This window comes from Cervus canadensis, chromosome 3 (genome assembly GCF_019320065.1).
Source record: "Cervus canadensis isolate Bull #8, Minnesota chromosome 3, ASM1932006v1, whole genome shotgun sequence".
In the NCBI taxonomy this organism is placed as follows: domain Eukaryota; kingdom Metazoa; phylum Chordata; class Mammalia; order Artiodactyla; family Cervidae; genus Cervus; species Cervus canadensis.
The window spans coordinates 102,532,417-102,547,047 of NC_057388.1; positions in this window are offsets into that span (position 1 = coordinate 102,532,417).

Here is a 14,631-nt window from a genome sequence, read left to right on the forward strand (position 1 = left end):
TGGGCAGAAATTACAGCTGAAATAGCACACTGTGGAAAGGAAAGGCACTAAATTCATTATGGCAGAGTTATAAGAAGGTCTCATTATAGGAGTGCAATTCTCTGAAAACTGCCAGGAGTGAAAGAATGTTCAGTAGCCTTTACCATGAAAGAGATAGGCGGGGCAGGAAGGAGGAAGCCTGCAGGAATTGGAGATTTCTGTGTTTATACAGAGAGACTATCCCCAGATGGTCATTGATATCTACCAAAAGGAACCTGATAGTCATGAAGGCGCAAATATGCTAAGGTTAGTTGTCCTATCTCAGGGGTCCCCAACCTTTGGGATCTAATGCTTGGTGACCTGAGCTGAAGCTTATGTAATAATAATAGAAATAAAGTGCGTGATAAATATAATGCTCTTGATTCATCCTCAAACCATCTCCCACCCCATCTGTGGAAATATGTCTTCCATGAAACCGGTCCCTGGTGCTGAAAAGGTTGGGGACAGATCTTGCAGTTCCAGACTTGGCTCCATTGTAAGGTACACCTGATGGTGATGTTGAGACAAAGGCAGTTCCATCTGCCTCTCCTCCATGCACTTGCTAGGAACCAGGAGCTGTAGATGATCACTGATTGGGGTTATTTGGCAGAAGGAGGGACTAACCCCTGTTTTCAGTGGGTTGGTTTATGAGGGGAGAGATAACAAGAGTCAACTCAACTTGTAGTTGGATCATGTGATATAATGCCCTGAGGCATGTATTGAATTGATACTTTGAGCCCAGAGTAGCCTCTGATGTGAATAGGTGGCTGTCCTCACCAGATTTTGTATTCTTAAACATGGAAGGACAGAAGTGTGTGCTCACTGTTTGTAACCAAGCTACTTTTCTTTTTCTCTTTTAATTTTTTAAAAATTTTATGGTAACTGATTTTTAATATTGCATTAATTTCTGCTATACAGAATATTGACTTAGTTGTATATATATGTTTTCTTTTTCATATTCTTTTCCATTATGTTTGTCACAGTGCTATATCCCATGCTATACAGTAGGATCTTGTTATTTGTCAATTCTATGTATAACAGTTTGCCTCTACTAATCCCAAACTCCCATTCCTCCCTTCCGCCACTACCCCCCATCATGGCGAACATAAGTTTGTTCTCTATATTTAAAAGTGTGTTTCTGTTTCATAGATATGTAGATTTGTATCATATTTTAGGTTAAATGTGGTGTTTGTCTTTCTCTTCCTGAGTTACTTCACTTAGTATGATAATCTCTAGGTTCATCCATGTTGCTCCAAATGGCATTATTACTTTCCTTTTGCTGGCTGAGTAACAGTCCATTGTACGTATCTACCACATCTTCTTGATCCATTCCTCTGTTGATGGACATTTAGGTTTGTTTCTGTGTCTTGGCTATTGTAAATAGTGCTTCTGTGAACACTGGGGTGCTTGTATCTTTTTAAATTATGGTTTTCTCTGAATATATGCCCAGGAGTGGGATTGCTGGATCATATGGCAACTCTATTTTTAGTTTTTTGAGGAACCTTCATACTGTTTTCCACAGTGGCTGCACCAACTGATATTCCCACCAACACTAGGAGGGCTCCCTTGTATCCTAACCCACTTTTCCTATGACACTGCTTCTAAATGCCAGTTATGGAAACCCCTAGCACCACTCAGATGGTGATGGTCAAAGTTTGTAGAGGCCAGCTCTGGATGCTGGACTCCTAATTAGTGTCCTTTACATAATAATTAATGTACCACAGCATGTACTTCTCTTGAAGGTACTTCAAATGGTGTAACTGCCTTTGGTACAGACCAGAATTTCCCAACCTATTCGTATTTTGGACTGAATATTTCTTTGTTGTGTGTGTGGACTGTCCTGTGTATGGTAGCACATTTAGAAGTATCTCAGGCCTCTACTCACTAGAGGAGCACCACCCTCAATTGTGACAACCTTTAGACACGTGTCTTTAGACATTGACAAATGTGCCATGGAAGCAAAATCTCCCAGTTGAGAACCAAAAGTGTAGACAAGTCCTAACACACCCACACATGGCACACTGTTGAAGTGTTTGGAAACATTTACAGACACCAATGTGACAAGCAGTTGCAAGTAAGAAGGCATTGTCTCCTTTCCTTCTTTCTTCTCCCCACCTCAATTCCAGAGGGATCAGCTTAAAGAAAGTTTTCTTTTGCAGGCCTGAAAGTCTCTTTTTAAAAAATCAAACAAAAGTTCACATCATTTATTCCTAAATACTATTTCTATAATGGGGACACCTAGAGAAATGTATTGGAGAAGGAAATGGCAACCCACTCCAGCGTTCTTGCCTGGAGAATCCCAGGGACGGGGGAGCCTGGTGGGCTGCCGTCTATAGGTTCGCACAGAGTTGGACACGACTGAAGTGACTTAGCTTAGCAGAGAAATGTATCTTGGAGGCAAAGTTTTTCCTTACATACATACTTCAAAACTATCAAAAAAGCAGCACATTGTAAGGGCTGAGCACTATCTAGACTTTTAAATAATTATTTTTTTATTTTATTTAATTATTTTTGACTGTGGTAGATCTTTGCTGTGCACACAGGCTTTCTCTAGCTGTGTCCATCAGGGGCTACTCTTCATTGCCATGCACAGGCTTCTCATTGTGGTGGTTTCTCTTGCTGCAGATCACAGGCTCTAGGGCACAGGGGATTCAGTAGTTACAGCTCATGGACTCTAGAGCTGGGGCTCGGTAGTTGCAGCACATGGCCTTAATTGAGCTGCAGCCTGTGGGATCTTCCCGGACCAGGGATTGAACTGGTGTCCCTTGCAATGCAAGGCAGATTCTTAACCACTGGACCACCAGGTAAGCCCTGTCCAGACTTTAACAATTATCATCCCTCATAAAAATGAACAAGTCTGGTTAAAATATTTGCCACTCTCCGATCTCCAGATCACCATATTTCATTTGACAGATCTTTCTGAGAACAAATGAGTTTCCTTTCTCCCCAGTTTGTCTCTTAGTTTTCTTCCAGCTCTGCACAATTGTTAGAAGAAGAGGATCTTCCCAAACGGAAAATTGTTCTTCAGTCAAAACCACGTGCTGTCCACTGGAAATTCCCATCAAGTTTCTTCAAGTCTATTTGCAATAAATCAAACTAGCAGCCTCATGGAAATCTGGATAGCTGGATAGACCCTGGAACCAGTTATGACACCATCCCAGAATAATTGTTTGGCAATTACAGAGTATTTGGTAACTAAAAATTGGACCTATTAGTTGACTGATCAGTCTCTTGTTTATCTTCTTCTTGCAAGAAGTTGATGAGACTCTTCGCATTTGGCACTCTCTTAGATTTTCAACTGTTCTCACTTGGTTTTACCCTGGTCTAGGCTCTGCACATACAACCAAAATAACGCTCTAGTTTTCACACCTAAGTTTCAATTGGCTTTTTACTCATCTCAGCTTGTCATTATCTCTCAACAGCACATCAGTGCAGTGGCTCTTAGCAAAATCCATCCAATACAACTTTCCCCATATGTTTCAAATCCTTGGCACATCATACCTACTAATAGATTTTCTCCCGTTAGTATGTTGTCCCAGTTCAGCACCAGGGAAGGTGTTTACAATTGGATCACTACCCGGCACTGCGAGATGCCTGGCTCCATTTACCACAGTGCCAGCTTAGCAGTGAGGATTGATCTCCCCAACTCCCCAACTCAGATTGTTTCTGATACCAACTGTCACTGGTAGGATTTGATGGAAGCAGGTGCTGGCATGGGATTTGGGGTAAAGAAGGTATTTACTAGATATTAGTAGTAATGAAAGGAAGGGGGAAGGAGTAGGGTTGGGCAGGGTGAAGCTGAACTGTGAAGGGGGCTTCCCAAAGCCTGGGAAGCCCCCATGGAGTTGAAGGTGAACGTTACTCCCCAGTTCACCTTGCTATAGCCTCCTGAGAGGTTGTCCCAGGAAGGGTACCACCTGAAGGGAGCTGGCTTTCTGCAACTTAGGTGGACCCTGCGGAGCTGAGAGCAGAAGGGTGTCTATGATTTTTTTTTTTTATGAATAAAAATTGTGTATGTTTAAAATGCACAATTTGATGTTTTGAGCCACATATATATAGTAAAGGGCTTCGCAATTGGCGCCAGAGGTAAGGAATCCGTCTGCTAAACAGGAGATGCAAGAGATGTGGATTTGATCCCGGAAGATCCCCCTCCAGGAAGATCCCCTGGAGGAAGAAATAGCAACCTGCTCCAGTATTCTTGCCTGGGAAATTCCATTATCAGAGGAGTCCATGGGGTCATAAAGAGTCAGACACAATTGAGTGGCTAAACACCCACACACACAGATTGTAAAATAATCATTACAATCAAATTCATTAACAAGTCCATCACCTCACACAGTTGCTGTTGGTGCCTGCAGGCTTTCTGGTCTTATTTCTTTGTATAAAACTGGGCCTTGGGCTTGGAACACTCCCTCACCAGGAGATAAAGAGCCCATGCAGCCTGCGCCAGGCTTGCCACCTTGTGGGGGGGACATATTTCCCTGTTCTGGAAAAGAGTTCCCCTGTGTCTTTGTTTGAGTGGTGTGTACTATATGGCATCTGGTCAACCCCACTCTTATGTATGTCCTCTGTGGGGAGGACATGGGGTTTATCTAATGCACTGTGAGAATGGTGGGTAGGCAAGTTGCGCTGCACTGGGCTCAGGATAAGACCTGATGGTCACTGGGGACCAATGCCCACTGTTGAAGCTGATCTTACTCTGTCTCTTCTGTATGTGAGCAAAACTGTTCCACCAGTGCTTGACTGTATTCTTGGTGACTCCAATACCGAGCTACAGTGGCAAGAGGTAACTCCCTCGGGGTTAAACCAGTGCAGGGTCATCTGCTTGACATTTTCTATTGTCTTTCTTTCCCTTTTATCTCTTCTTTTCATTTCTTCCTTCCTCTCTCCATCCAATTCCCTTTTTTCTTCCTTCTTTCCTTCCTTTCTTCTATTTTTTAGAACTAAGGTCTACTTTCTTAGCAAATTTCAAATATACTATTAAGTCTTGCTGATGACAATGACATTTCTGCACATTAGAGCTCCAGAACATATTCATCTATTAACTGGAACTTGGTATACTTTCACCAAGATCTCATTTCTCCCTCCCCACCAGCTCCTGGTAACCACTCTTCTGTTCTTTGCATCTATGAGTTTATTTATTTCAGGTTCAATATATAAGTGAGTCAGATTATGCAGCATTTGTCTTTCTATGTCTGGCTTATTTTGTTTAGCATAATGTCTTCCAGGCTCATACATGTTGTCACAAATGGCAGGATTTCCTTAAGGATATTGTTGTTGTTCAGTTGCTAAGTTGTGTCTGACTCTTTGCAACTTCATGGACTGCAGCACACTAGGCGTACCTGTCCTTCACCATCTCCTGGAGTTTGCTCAAACTCATGTCCCTTGAGTTGGTTATGCTATCTGACCATCTTATCCTCTCCCACTCCCTTCTCCCTCTGCCTTGAATCTTTCCCAACATCAGGGTCTTTTCCAGTGAGTCAGCTCTTCACATCAGGTGGCCAAGTTATTGGATCTTCAGCTTCAGCATCAGTCCTTCCAATAAATATTCAGGGTTGACTTCCTTTTGGATTGACTGGTTTAATCTCCTTGTAGTCTAAGGGATTCTCAAGAGTCTTCTCCAGCACCACAATTTGAAAGCATTAATTCTTTGGTGCTCAGGGCTGAATATTATTTCATTGTCTATATATACACTTCATTTTCTTTTTCCAGTCATTTTCACACATGTAGGTTGTTTCTATGTTTTGACTATTATGAATAATGTTTCAATGCATGTGGGGGTGCAGATGTCTCTTTGAGACACTGATTTCATTTGCTTTAGGTATATATCCAGAAATGCTATTTCTACCTTTAATTTTTAAGGAAAGCTGATACTGTTTCCACAGTGCTCTACCAATTCATATTCCTACCAACGTGTATAAGGGATCTCTCTTTTCCGCATCCTTGCCAATTGTTACCTTCAGTTTTTTGAAGATTGTCTATTGACCACATTCTTCAGTCAGCCAGAAAGTCCTTCCTTAAAGGGAGTTATGAGAGAGCATTTCCTGTTTATTACATTCCAGTGTGTTCCTTTTCTATACCTGCAAAACTTGTGATCAAATCAACAGAACCAGGTGGTCTATTCTCTCTGAATCTACTCTATGTTTTCAGAATCTATGATGGCAATTTAATAGTGAAAGTAGGAGTGGATTGGAATAAAGGACCGTTGTGGCTACACCACCCATAGCTTATTGGATTCTCTTAGCAGGCACATTTTTACCTGTGGAAAATCAGTCAATTCTTATTTTCCTTTTACCTATGTACTTTCATTTGGAATATATATTCCTTTGGAATATATATAAAGAAATATATATATATTTTAATAAACTGTTAGTTCTCTAGCTTATGGATCATGTTTGGCTAGCTGATCTTCTTGCTTATAACTCACCTTCAGGTTTATTTAGTCTTTCAAATATAATGAGTTTATGACCACTTTTTCCTATGTCCTTTGTCTCAAATCAGTCTTCTACCTGGACTCACCACTTGCCTGGTCATGCTGGCCTATTGTAGCTCTGGCTGCACCGGTGGTTCTATTCAGGCAGACAGGTCTGGCTTAGTAACACCATAACTCAGTTTCTCCCCTGTGATGTGACATTTCCTTACCTTTGCCTCCCATTATATTCTCAAAATAAGTTTGGAAAAGAGAAGGATTAAATGAGCCCATTTGCACATAAACTTTTCTATGTCTCCTCTCTTGTCTTTGGCCCTTCATCTGGCATTCAAGAAATTACACTTTATAATAGTCCTTTTAAAAATATTATTATTAGCCCATGGAGAAAAACCTTCCATTTTTGGAAATTTAGGCATTATATAGATTGGTATGAGCAAGTCTTCCTGACTTTTCCATATTACTTTAGTATAACTTCCTATGTAGGCTTCCAAAGTGGGCTCTGATCATATTATCTAAGTGAAAAATGGGTATACAATCAGGTGAGAAAATAGAATTCTGATAAATTAGCTTAGGGCATTTCTCAGGTTCTTTTGTGTTGTCCCACAAGAGGAGAACTTCTTTATTTTGTTCAGGCTCAGACTTTATTTTTGGACAATCCCAGGCTAGCAGAAAAATAGCCATCACACTACAAAGAATACTCCTTTTTTTCTTAAACCACGTGAGAGTAAGTTGCTGGCTTGATGGCCTGTCACTTCTAAAAATTTTAGAGTATTTTCCTCCAAAGTAGGAAGTTCTGCATAACCAACATACATACATGAACAGGGTGAAGAATACTTTGCTGTGTCTTCCTCTTCAGATCACATTAAGTTTTGCCAATTGTCCCCACAATGTTCTTTATAACAAAAGGACGTATAACAATAGTTCAGGATCTGTTGTAAGGTTTCTTTGGTCTCTTCAATCTGAAAGCATTCGTCAGCCTCTTAGTTTTCATAGTCTGATACTTTTGTAGATTATAGGGGAATTCCTTTATAGAATTTATCTCAATTTGGGTTTTCCTGATGCTTTTTCAGATTAGATTTAGGTTATGGATCTTTGGCAAGAATATCACTGAAGTAATACTGCATTCTTTTCCTATTAAGTAGTATGCAATTTTGATTTGTCCCATTACTGATTGGAAGTATAGAAATTAGGAGTTTGGGATTAACATAAGTACACTGCTGCATACAAACTAGATAACTAATAAGGACCTACTGTATAGCACAGGGAATTCTACTCAATATTTTGTAATAATCTTGGAAGAAAAACTATGATAAAACCAGACAGCGTATTAGAAAGCAGAGACATCACTTTGCTGACAATGGTCTGTATAGTCAAAGCTATGGCATTTTGAGTAGTCATGTATGGGTGTGAGAGCTGGACCATAAAGAAGGCTCAGTGATAAAGAATTGATGCTTTCGAACTGTGGTGCTGGAGAAGACTCTTGGGAATCCCTTGGACTGCAAGGAGAAAAAAAACCAGTCAATTGTAAAAGAAATCAACTCTGAATATTCATTGGAAGGACTGATGCTGAAGCTGAAGCTCCAATACTTTGGTCACATGGTGTGAAGAACTGACTCATTGGAAAAGACCCTGATGCTGGAAAGATTGAAGGCAGGAGGAGAAGTGGATGACAGAGGATGAGATGGTTGGTGTCATTGACTCAATGGACATGGGTTTGAAAAAACTCTGGGAGATAGTGAAAGACAGGGAAGCCTGGTGTGCTACAGTCCATGGGTTCCCAAAGAGTCGGACAGAACTGAGTGACTGAACAACAACAAGGGAAAAGAATCTGAAAAAAGAAAACAACATATATGTGTATGTATGCACATAACTAAATCACTTTGTTATACATCTGAAACTAACACATTATAAATCAACTATACTTCAAAAAAATTGTCTTCTAACAAGTAAACCAAATATACAGCTGTCTGGAGATCAGGCCCTTTGTCAGATGACCAGGTCTGTGCTCTTGAGCCAGGGTCCTCATTCAGATGCAGGGAAGGGAGGTCTGCTTCCAATTTCTGATGTAAGAAAAAAAAGAAGTGTAATTATTCATTTTTATCAAGAGGTCGTCTGCCAACCTTCTTTGTAAAAGTACTCTTTTTCCTTTATAATGAATAACTAAATTGTGGAAGTTACAGTAAGACTATGCAAATATCCTGTTCCCTACCAAAATTTCAATTTATTTCTATCACTACAGATTCATAGTTTCCTATTACAAGCATGGGTTATAATCCATCATCATAATTTGTTTTGATGTTCCAGTTCCCAGATGTGTCTATTGATAGCCTCTTCAAGCAGGCCTCTGTGTCCTTCTGGCATATGTGTCTAGCTTTCTTTGAATACCTCCTTACTTTTTGACATCACAGTATGTTCAAGGCTCGTCTTATCCTTAGCCTGCACAAGCTCTGAAATAAGTCATTTCTCCAGGGAGCTCTGGTCACTTTAAATGAAGAATGGGTGAATGGTGTTTCTAACCTGAAATCTGGAAAGTAGGTGTGCTCATTGCTATCGGGATGTTACTGGCTTGAGCTAAGAGATGTATACATGAGTATGTATGTATACATTCGCATCTCTATTTATTTCTATGTCTCTATTGAAATGTGTGTACTCACAGAAATATCTTCAGTTTTAATCTAACACCACAGAGTTTGTTTTGCTCTCCACATGTGTGTACCCCTCTTTCTGATGGTGAGAAAACTGTCTTCTATTACACTGAATACATTTACCTCTTTGGTCAAAATCTCTCCCCCTCCTTCAGCCTATCTGCAGCCTTCTCTGCTGTGGCCACTGCCTTTCCTCCCACAGGACGACTGTCGCCACTCTGCTTTCGCTCAGAAACCCTGAGCTTGGCTGTCTCTGCTGTCCTCTAACTCGGCACACTCCCCACCCCACCACGCGAGCCTCATCACCTCCTCAGGTCACCCCGCAAATATGGTAACACTTCTCACGTGGCTTGGGCTCTGACATTCTTCCTGGCCTGTCCTCTGTGTGGACATTCTTTTACTCTAATTGTTGTTCAAGTTGCTAAGTCGTGTTTGACTCTCTGCAACCCCATGGACTGCAGCACACCAGGCTTCCCTGTCCTTCACCTTCTCCTAGAGTTTGCTCAAACTCATGTCCATTAAGTCAGTGATGCCATCCAGCCATCTCATTTTCTGTTGTCCCCTTCTCCTCCTGCTTTCAATATTTCTCAGCATCAGGGTCTTTTCCAGTGAGTCGGCTTTTTGCATCAGGTGGCCAAAGTATTGGGGCTTCAGCATCAGTCCTTCCAATGAATATCCAGGACTGATTTCCTTTAGGATTGACTGGTTTAATCTCCTCGCTGTACCCTAATTAAGTTCCCCTGTACCACATATGACGCCCCCACTGTGGACACCTTCTCACTTTTGTTGGCTTTTGACGTTCCATCTTATCACCATGACTTCCTATCCATGCCTCCCCCACACCTATGCAAATGCCCATCTCATTTGGTGGCATCATGGCTTTTGTATTAGAAAAAGGAAGGAAAAGAAAGAAAACGTAAGAAGAGGAGTAGCTCAGTATTTAATTTTGTTTCCCTATAATTCAGAGTTGTGGGTAATTGGTATCTAATCTGAGTCCTTCAACTCAATCTTTTACAAATTTTTTCTCACCATAATTTAACTGAAACATATCATACATGTGTTAAAATCTAAATAAGCTCAATTTACATTCATTAACTCAAATTATGAGAAAATAAGAAAAGTGATGTGAAATAGAGCTTACTAATAGTCAAGTGTGAGACTGTATCTTTGGCAGAGGTCTCGATTTTCATTTAATTCCTTTTCCAAATCACTATTTATGTACCTATAAACATATATGTGTTTTGGAATAAATAATGAAAACACATAAACTCTAGAAAAAGAATCACACGGTTGATCATTGAGGAATACTGTGAATTTTATTTCCCAAGTAAAAACTACCTGGAGCATGATCTTACAAATATTTACTAAAACACCTAAAACTAAAGCAATAAGGCAATTTTTATTTAGGATTTTTATGACACATATTTTGCAATGTTAGGTTCTCTGCACACCAGAAATCTCTTTCACTGAACTATTAATACTTCGTAGCTGCTCAACAATGGCTCTTAAGCTAGCTAAATCTAAAAGTCTTTGTAAAATAGTGCTTGCACTATTTGGTTAATTCTTAGAGGAAGTTCTTAATAGCAAACTGGCAGTCATTAAAATGTCAAGTTTAAGGTTAAATATCATGTGAGGATAGATGGGGAGCAGTGAGTTTCCTTTCAGCTCACACAAAAATCGATTCTGAGCTAAGGGAAGGTCTGGAATTGAAAGGGTCTGATGTGTGTGAAGCCATGTCACAAAAAAGATGGGCTGCAGATTTGCTTTCTAAGAACTCCTTATTCCCCTCATTTGCAAATTAAACACCCTCAAGCACAGCTGTGAGGCTGTAAAATTTGGCTTTTCTGTCAGGAAGACTGGCTCACCAGGGCTGTCAGGCAGGAATCACAGACAGCCTCAGGAATGCAGCTTTCTCTTGCTCCTCCTGCTATTAATATTTTTTTATGTCCCCTAAGGGATGCTCTTCTCTTCCAGTCTAGACGCGATCTCCTTGCCATCACCACCCATCTGCCCCCAAGACTCTCTTTGGAAACTCTAGCTACTTATAATTTCATAATTATTTTCTCTCACCTCTAATCAATTAACAGCTCACACATTGCTTACAGTAGTGATGGGCACCAGGAGAGTTAGAGCTGGGAAAAGCGTGGTCTCCGCCCTGTAATTCACTATTTAATGGGGGAAGAGAGCCAAGGCGCATGCCTCATGCGGGACAATAGCAGAAAAGATAACAGAGTTAGATTTTAGTTTGAGTGAACATTTCTATGGCCAGGTGCAATAATTCCAAGTTCTGAGGGAGGAATTACAAATGAAAATTTACTTCTTATGTGCTTTTTAAATTATTATTATAGAAGAAGCTAGCAAGCTATTCAATAAGATGTTTTTTTCCTCCTTCATTGACAAAATGAATTTTTTATAGTGGAAAACATTTGTGGAAAGCTTTAGGTTTTTTTATAATGCTGAAAGATGACAAGGTAGTAATGAGACTGATTTCGGTTACTATTGAGTAAGCCCAAGTGTTCTTTTGATAATTTGGTTTAGATGATAATAAATATACACGGAGTTCTTAATTCATTATATACTTATTTCATAAGATTTGCCTTTATTTTCTTCATTTCAGCAAACCACTAAAAATCACTAAAATTTGTAGTTAATATTTTCATTAATAATTAATAATAGTTTTTCTTTGTTACAGCAATGACTTACAACACTAAAATAAATAAATACTATGCATCTCACATGCTAGTAAAGTAATGCTCAAAATTCTCCAAGCCAGGCTTTAGCAATACGTGAACTGAGAACTTCCAGATGTTCAAGCTGGTTTTAGAAAAGGCAGAGGAACCAGAGATCAAATTGTCAACATCCGCTGGATCAAAGCAAAAGAGTTCCAGAAAAACATCTATTTCTGTTTTATTGACTTTGCCAAAGACTTTGACTGTGTGGATCACAATAAACTGTGGAAAATTCTGAAGGAGATGGCAATATCAGACCACCTGACCTGCCTCTTGAGAAACCTGTATGCAGGTCAGGAAGCAACAGTTAGAACTGGACATGGAACAACAGACTGGTTCCAAATAGGAATACGTCAAGGCTGTTTATTGCCACCCTGCTTATTTAACTTATATGCAGAGTACATCATGAGAAATGCTGGGCTGGAGGAAGCACAAGCTGGAATCAAGATTGCCGGGAGAAATATCAATAACCTCAGATATGCAGATGACACCACCCTTATGGCAGAAAGTGAAGAACTAAAGAGCCTCTTGATGAGGTGAAAGAGGAGAGTGAAAAAGTTGGCTTAAAGCTCAACATTCAGAAAACTAAGATCATGGCATCTGGTCCCATCACTTCATGGCAAATAGATGGGGAAACAGGTGGAAACAGTGGCTGACTTTATTTTTCTGGGCTCCAAAATCACTGCAGGTGGTGATTGCAGCCATGAAATTAAAAGACGCTTACTTCTTGGAAGGAAAGCTATGACCAGCCTAGATAGCATATTAAAAAGCAGAGACATTACTTTGTCAACAAAGGTCTTTCTAGTCAAGGCTATGGTTTTTCCAGTAGTCATGTATGGATGTGAGAGCTGGACTATAAAGAAAGCTGAGCACCAAAGAATTGATGATTTTGAACTGTGGTGTTGGAGAAGATTCTTGAGAGTCCCTTGGACTGCAAGGAGATCCAACCAGTCCATCCTAAAGGAGATCAGTCCTGAGTGTTCATTGGAAGGACTGATGTTGAAGCTGAAACTCCAATACTTTGGCCACCCGATGCAAAGAGCTCACTCATTTGACAAGACCCTGATGCTGGGAAAGATTGAGGGCAGGAGGAGAAGGGGACGACAGAGGACGAGATGGTTGGATGGCATTACCAACTCAATGGACGTGAGTATGAGTAAACTCCGGGAGTTGGTGATGGATAGGGAGGCCTGGAGTGCTGCGGTTCATGGGTAGAGTCGGACAAGACTGAGGGACTGAACTGAACTGATTGTATTAGAGTGTGCTAAATTTGGAGAGATTTTTATTAAAGCAAAGATCATTTTTTCCAGAAAGTTATTTTATCCTAAAACATTTAAAATTACTCAGAATTATCTATCATAATAGATGCATAGCTACAATTTTTATAAACTGTAGTTAATAAAAACAGAAAAATTACATCAACATTTAAATAAAGCCAAAATTTAATTAAATGTTTAAAAATTTTAAATTATATCAGATATTTTAAATTTTGGTATAATATGACTATGTAGTTGGTCTCATAAAGAAATTTTGTCATACTTCATGGATTCTATGTCTGTGAAAATAGAATTGCTATAAACAAGTGAATTTAAGAAGACATGAATGTAAATGTAAGAAAACATGAGCTTTTTGGCTTTTCTAAAAGCCTGTAGTCCCTCTTGCTTACCGTTGCATGTACCGTGCTAAACTGCATATAGTTTCACAGCCACAAAGTAGGTTGGTAACTGAAGCAGGAAAAGGGAGACTTGGCAGTTCTGGTAGATGATACTGGTTATGCAGGACTCCACTGAGAGTGTGCAAACCGAGAGTACAGGCTTGACTAGTTAATTCATCTTGTTTTTTACCAAAGCACATTTGGCTCTGTGTTCTAAAGCAGGATTCATATCACACATTGACAGCACTCAAACCCAAATCATTAATGGTACTCATCAATTTTTTTTTTTGGGGGGGGGGGCTCCAAAATCGCTGCAGATGGTGATTGCAGCCATGAAATTAAAAGATACTTGCTCCTTGGAAGAAAAGCTATGACCAACCTAGACAGCATATTAAAAAGTAGAGATATTACTTTGCCAACAATTGTCTGTCTAGTCAAAGCTATGCTTTTTCCAGTAGTCATATATGGATGTAAGAGTTGGACTATAAAGAAAGCTGAGTGCCAAAGAATTGATTCTTTTGAACTGTGGTGTTGGAGAAGACTCTTGAGAGTCCCTTGGACTACAAGGAGATCCAGTCAGGGCATCCTAAAGGAAACCAGTCCTGAATACTCATTGGAAGGACTGATGCTGAAGCTGAAGCTCCAATACTTTGGCCATCGGATGCAAAGAACTGAATCATTTGAAGAGACCCTGATGATGGGAAAGATTGAAGGTGGGAGGAGAAGGGGATGACAGAGGATGAGATGGTTGGATGGCTTTACAGACTCGATGGACATGAGTTTGAGCAAGCTCCGGGAGTTGGTAATGGACTGGGAAGCCTGGTGTGCTGCAGTCCATGGGTTCGCAAAGAGTCAGACACAACCAAGCGACTGAACTGAATTGAACTCATCAATGGTCAAAAGCATGATGGGAAAAACTAAGTAAAGAATGTTTCTAGGGCCTGAGCAGTGTTAGTCATAAAAATGGATGTTTAGGTTAGAAGTTTTCCTCTGCCAGTACTGTCCCCTGGCCTATGAATGACAGAGGTATCTGTGTGTCCTTTAGTGAATGGGATGTGTGTGTGTGTGTGTGTGTGTGTGCGCACGCGCGTGCATGCATAGCACCTGAAGCTTAAGGTCCTAGGCAAGGAGTTTTCTTGCCTCTGTCTTAAGTAG